The sequence below is a fragment of the Oryctolagus cuniculus genome, chromosome 12 (assembly GCF_051225735.1).
Source record: "Oryctolagus cuniculus isolate XC-2025 breed Fujian yellow rabbit chromosome 12, ASM5122573v1, whole genome shotgun sequence".
Taxonomy (NCBI): Eukaryota; Metazoa; Chordata; class Mammalia; order Lagomorpha; family Leporidae; genus Oryctolagus; species Oryctolagus cuniculus.
This window is the reverse complement of record NC_142878.1, coordinates 86,241,565-86,247,564: the sequence shown is the minus strand read 5'-3', so window position 1 is coordinate 86,247,564 and position 6,000 is coordinate 86,241,565.

Sequence of the window (6,000 nt, the reverse complement as noted above, 5' to 3'; positions counted from 1 at the left end):
TAGTGCTGTTCTTATTTTCACAGAGGAAAGACAACTTTGAAGGGATGCTTTTACATTTTTACCTATTTAGTTTCACTTTATTTGAAAGACAGAGACAGCAAAAGAGAGAGAGACAGAGAGAGATCTTCCATCTGTTGGTTTACTCTCCAAATGCCAACAACAGCCAGGGCTGGGCCGGGTCACACCCAGGAGCCTGGAACTCAGTCTGGGTCTCCTGGTGGCAGTGACCCAACTACTTGAGGCATCACCTGCTGCCTCCCAGGGTGCACACTGGCAGGAACCTGGATGAGATGGGGAGGATGTGGGACTTGAACCAGGCACTCTGACAAGGGATGTGGGCAGCCCAAGCGGCAACTTAACCACTGCACCAAATCCTTAGAAGGAAAATTTTTGGCACCAAAAAGAGAAGCCCAGGGAGCAGATGGTATCTTCATTTAGCCCGATGCCTCCACAAGGAGATGGGGGCATGAGTTGGTACCCAGCGTCCCTTTGAGAGGATGAGAGCAGCCAGGCTGGCGCCTGACCCACATCACACCGAGGCCTGCGGCAGCGACAAGAGTGGACGGTCCTGAAATAGTTCACGTGGACACACTGGAACTCACTGACAGGTTCAGCTTTTGCTAAACTTCCAAGCCAGCTGAGGATTCAGGAAGGAATATTAGATTCGAAACATCAAGTTGACTAAAGTCCAAAGTCTGGCGTCCAGATTCAGTCAGAAGGAGTTTCCAGGCAAGCAGACTCTGGTGTGATGTTTTCAGCTGCTCAAAGGCAGCCTGACCTCTTACCTCTGCCATTTGCACCGGTTCCCAAAGCAACCTGAGTGGAAAAAGCCCACTCCAGTTTTCTGAGTTTTAGGCTGCCTGTTTGTTTTGAAAGCAATGATATGAAACCTGTAAATCAGAATCATGGAAATACTTGAATAGCTTCAGATAGAAGAGATAGGTTTAATTATTAAAACTCTTTCCTAAACTGGCACTGTGGTGTAGCAGGTGAAGCTGACGCCTGCAGTACCAACATCCCATATGGGTGCCGGTTCAAGTCCCAGCTGCTCTACTCTGGCTCTCTGCTAGGCAGTGGAAAATGGCCCAAGTGCTTGGGCCCCTGCATCTGCATGGGAGACCCGGAAGAAGCTCCTGGCTCCTGGCTTCAGATTGGTCCTGCTTCAGCCGTTGCAGCCATGTGGGGAGTGAGCCAATGGATGGAAGACTTCTCTCTCTGCCTCTCTGTAACTCTGCCTTTCAAAGAAATAAGTAGATCTTAAAACAAAACAAAACAAAAAAAAAAACAAAAACAAACCTCTTTCTATTAGTTGGGCTCAGATCCCCTCAATGAAAGGTGGAGATAATGATGGAAACTTTGTTTAATTCAAAATCAAAGGCAAGCCATAAAGGAAATTTTTTTTTAAGATTTATTGATTTTTTACTTGAGAGTCAGAGTTACACATAGAGAGGAAAGAGAGAGAGAGAGAGAAAGAGAGAGAGAGAGAGAGAGAGAGAGAGGTCTTCCATCTGCTGGTTCACTCCCCAATTGGCTGCAACAACCAGAACTGCGCTGACCTGAAGCCAGGAGCCAGGAGCTTCTTCCAGGTCTCCCACACTGGTGCAGGGGCCCAAGGACCCGGGCCATCTTCTACTGCTATTCCAGGCCATAGTAGAGAGCTGGATCAGAAATGGAGCAGCCGGGACTCAAACCGGCGCCCATATGAGATGTCGGCGCTTCAGGCCAGGGCATTAACCCACTGTGCCACAGCGCCAGCCCCAGGAAATACTTTTTAAAAGGAAACTGTTGATAATGTAAGTAGAGGTGATCTTAGGCAATCACGGATGTTAATTGTGCCCCATCCTGGCCTGCCTTTTACATATATATATATATATATATATATTTTCGTGGTATAAAGGGAAAATGCAAATATAAAAATCAATGTTATTTCATCTCAAAGACAACCATATGAAGCAGATGTTACTATTGGTCTTTCTCTTACAAATGAGACCAGACTGAAAGGGCCTAAGGACCTCACTATAAGCCCGCAGGGTTCAGAAGCGCGTCTCCGCTGTCTTAGGCAAGTCTTTCCAGTCGTGCTCACCCTTCCTGCCTCTGAAGGCTGAAACTTCCCCTCCAGGCTGTTGAATGGGTCACTAGGAAAGAGCTCAAGGAAGAGGATCAAGAGTGACCGGGTTGGAGGGAAGGGGGTGGGCGGAGCAGGAGTGAACAGCAGGTGGCAGCAGTGTCCTGGGAGTGCACTGTGGTGCCCCGCGGTCCTGAGGAAGCAGGAGGCCCGCAGGTGTGAATCTGACGCCTGACCTCTCAAGGCGGCCCCTTCCCACCCCGCCCGCTTCCTGCTGAGCTAGGCGGCCTACGTGCCCTCCAGCGAGGTACCCCCTTCGATGCCGGGTATCCCCGCGGAACACCTAGGGGAGAAGAACGTGGATGACTCAGAAGTCATCTACAGCCAAGGCTCCTGCTGTAACAGACGTTTCTGTGACCTTGGAATGTCCTCCAACACCCTGTGTAAAATGGGAACAGCAGCAGCCACCTGCCTCACAGGGCCGTGGAGACGACACAGTGAGGTGCTTCTAAAAGTTTATAGAACAATGGAATTAAACATATATTTATTTTGGTACAGAAAATTTTGAAATCCATGCATTTTTTTTCTTTCTTTTTAAAAGATTTACTTGTTTATTTGAAAGGCAGATTTGCAGGGGCCGGCACTGTAGTGTAGCAGATAAAGCTGCCGCCTGCAGCGCCAGCATCCCATGTGGGCACCAGTTTGAGTCCTGGCTGCTCCACTCCTGATCCAGCTCTCTGCTAAGGCCTGGGAAGACAGTGGAAGATGGCCCAAGTGCTTGGACCCCTGTACCCGCATGGGAGACCTGGAAGAAGCTCCTGTCTCCTGGTTTCAGATTGACCCAGCTCTGGCCATTGAAGCCATTTGGGGAATGAACCAGTGGATAGAAGACTCTCTCTCTCTCTCCCCCTCTCTGCCTTTGCCTCTCTGTAACTCTGCCTTTCAAATAAATAAATAAATCTTAAAAAGAAGAAGAGGAGGAGGAGAAGGAAGAAGAAGAAAGGCAGAATTACAGAAAAAGACAGAGAGAGAGAGATCTTCCATCCGCTGGTTCACTCCCCAGATGGCCACAACAGCCAGTGGTGGGGCAGGCCAGAGTCAGGAGCCAGGAGCTTCTTCTAAGTCTCCCAGTTGTGTGGCAGGCATCCAGGCACTTGGGCCATTCTCAGATGCTTCCCCCGATGCATTAGCAGAGAGTTATCTCAGAAGTGGAGCAGCTGAGATTTGAACCAGTGCCCTTATGGGATGCTGGCACTGCAGGCGGTGGCTTAACCTGCTGCACCACAGTGCTGGCCCCATTGTTTTTTCATAATATGCATTTTTCATCAATTTTTTTGAAGATCCACCAGTGTGCATAGATTTCAAAACAATTTTTGCACTAAAATAAGCTTATTATTTAATGGTATTTTCTGTGAAGTTTTTGAAGTATCTTTGTGTATATGCAGAGCCCTGGGGCAGCACAGTTCCCAGTGCACATCACGCATACAGCATGTGCTACTCGTTATTATTCTCTTTTGTGTAGGGCTGTGACATCTACCGTACTTTCAGGCCTGTCATTGCATTTCACCCTCCCACCAGATTTTAAGATGCAAATGTTGTACCCATTTCACAGGAGAGGACACTGAGGTTGAGCCAGAGGAAATAAAAGGGAGAGTGAGCATTGAAGTCTGACAGATGGGAGGTCAGGCTCATTTAAAGTGTGGAATTTGGAACCTCAGTTTTTCGGTCAGTAAGATGGTGGCAATATCACCCATCTCATGGGTCTATTAGGATAATTAAATAAAAATATATGAAGTCATCTTGCATAGCTCCTCTTACATAGTGGACACTTAAGTGTCTTTTTTTTTTAAAGATTTATTTTACTGATTTGAAAGGCAGAGTCACAGAGAGAGGAAGACACACACATAGAGAGAGAAAGAGAGCGAGAGAGATCAGTCATCCATGTGGGGAGCAACTCGGACTAGACTAAGTTACTGGAATTAAGACTTATTCTATGCATCTGCTCTCCCACAATATGGCGCTGGGAGAGGAGAAAACAGCTTCTACACAGCTGCCTCCAGTTCAGCCAATAAACTGTAGGACTTGCTCCTGATTGGAGGAGAGCAGCGTACTCGGCGTGTGGGCAGCCGAGTTGGGATTGGCAGAGGAGGACTATAAAGGAGGAGAGAGACGGCATGCACCAGGAACATCTAAGGGGAACATCTAAGGGGAACACCTGTGCAGCCCCCGAGAGAGCCGGCCGGCGGTGTGCCGCTCCCCTGCGGAAGTGGGGAAAGTGGCCAGGGGGAACCGCCCTTCCACGGAGGTGGAAGGGACGGCAGCCAACCCGGGAAGAACCAGCAGCAAACCCGGGGAGGGCCGAGCAGACGAAAGAACAGCGCAGGGTCCTGTGTCGTTCCTCCACGAAGAGGGGGAGCGACAATCCATATGCTGGTTCACTCTCCAAATGGCTGCAACAGCTGCGGCTGGGTCAGGCTGAAGCCAGGAGCCAGGAATTTCATCCTGGTTCCCACGTGGGTGGCGGGGGCCCAGGTACTCATTCCATCATCTGCTGCCTTCCCAAGAGCATTAGCAGGGAGCTGGATAGGAAGTGGGATAGCTGGGACTCACACCGGCACTCTGACATGGGACACTGGTGTTGCAGCAGCGGCTTAACTGGCTGTACCACAGTGTTGACTGAACTCTTTTTTTTTTTTTTTAAGATTTATTTTATTTATTTGAAAGACGGAGTTACAGAGAGAGGTATAGACAGAGAGAGAGGTCTTCCATCTGCTGGTTCACTCCCCAGATGGCTGCAACGGCCGTAGCTGTGCCGATCCGAAGCCAGGAGCCAGGAGCCTCTACCGGGTCTCCCACGTGGGTGCAGGGGCCCAAGGACTTGGGCCATCTTCTACTGCTTTCCCAGGCCATAGCAGAGAGCTGGATCAGAAGAGGAGCAGCCGGGACTAGAACCAGTGCCCATATGGGATGCCTGCACTTCAGGCCAGGGCTTTAATCCGCTGTGGCACAGCGCCAGCCCCCTAACTGAACTCTTAAAACTGTTAAAAGGATATCTTAAAACTTCTAGAAAATGATAAGGAAGGCAGGTAGAGATTTAATCCCAACACCCTGGAAGCACCCTGTTATTGCTTTGTGTATTTTCCCTACAAGATCACATCACGTATGTTTAAGGAACGTGGACACGGTGCCGCAGCTGGGAGAAGCAGAGCTGGGCTTCTCCATCAGGCAGGCGGCTGCTGGGCCCGGGCTCTCGTGTGTCATTGCTTCCCTGCGCTGCCTCTCTACAGTAAGGTTTATATGCCTTTGGAGGAACTGATGAAAAAATATTTCAAGTGTTTCAAGTTTGAAAATGTACACTTACATTCAAAGGCATGTAAAGAGACCAGAAGTGGCCACGGCGGTCTTGCTGTAGAGCTGAAGACTGGAATGTTGCCCAGAAAAGGGTTCCATGTGGGAACAATACTAATTTCCATGTACTTCTGTTCAGTCACCATTTAAAAATGGTTTACTTATTTGAAAGGGCAGATTTACCGAAGAGAGAGAGATTGAGGGAGAGAGAGAAAATCTATCCACAGACTCAGTCCCCAAGCGGCTGCCCGCAACCACTGTGGCTGGGCCAGGCTGAAGCCAGGAGCCTGCAATTCCATTTGGATCTCCTCCATGGGTGGCAGGGACCCACGTACTTGAGTCGTCGTCTGTTGCCTCCCAGGGTGTGTGTTAGCAGGAAGCTAGAAGTGGAAGAACAGCCAGGAACTCGGGCACTCCAATATGGGATATGGGTGTCTCAGTCTTAACCACTGTGCCAAATGCCTGCCCCTGTTGACTCAGCATTTAAATTATGAAAACATCACTGTTCAAGCTGTTACAACTACAGTGGGCACATCTGGTAAAATCACTGAAACAATCATTTGATGAATTGATCAAATTGATGAATC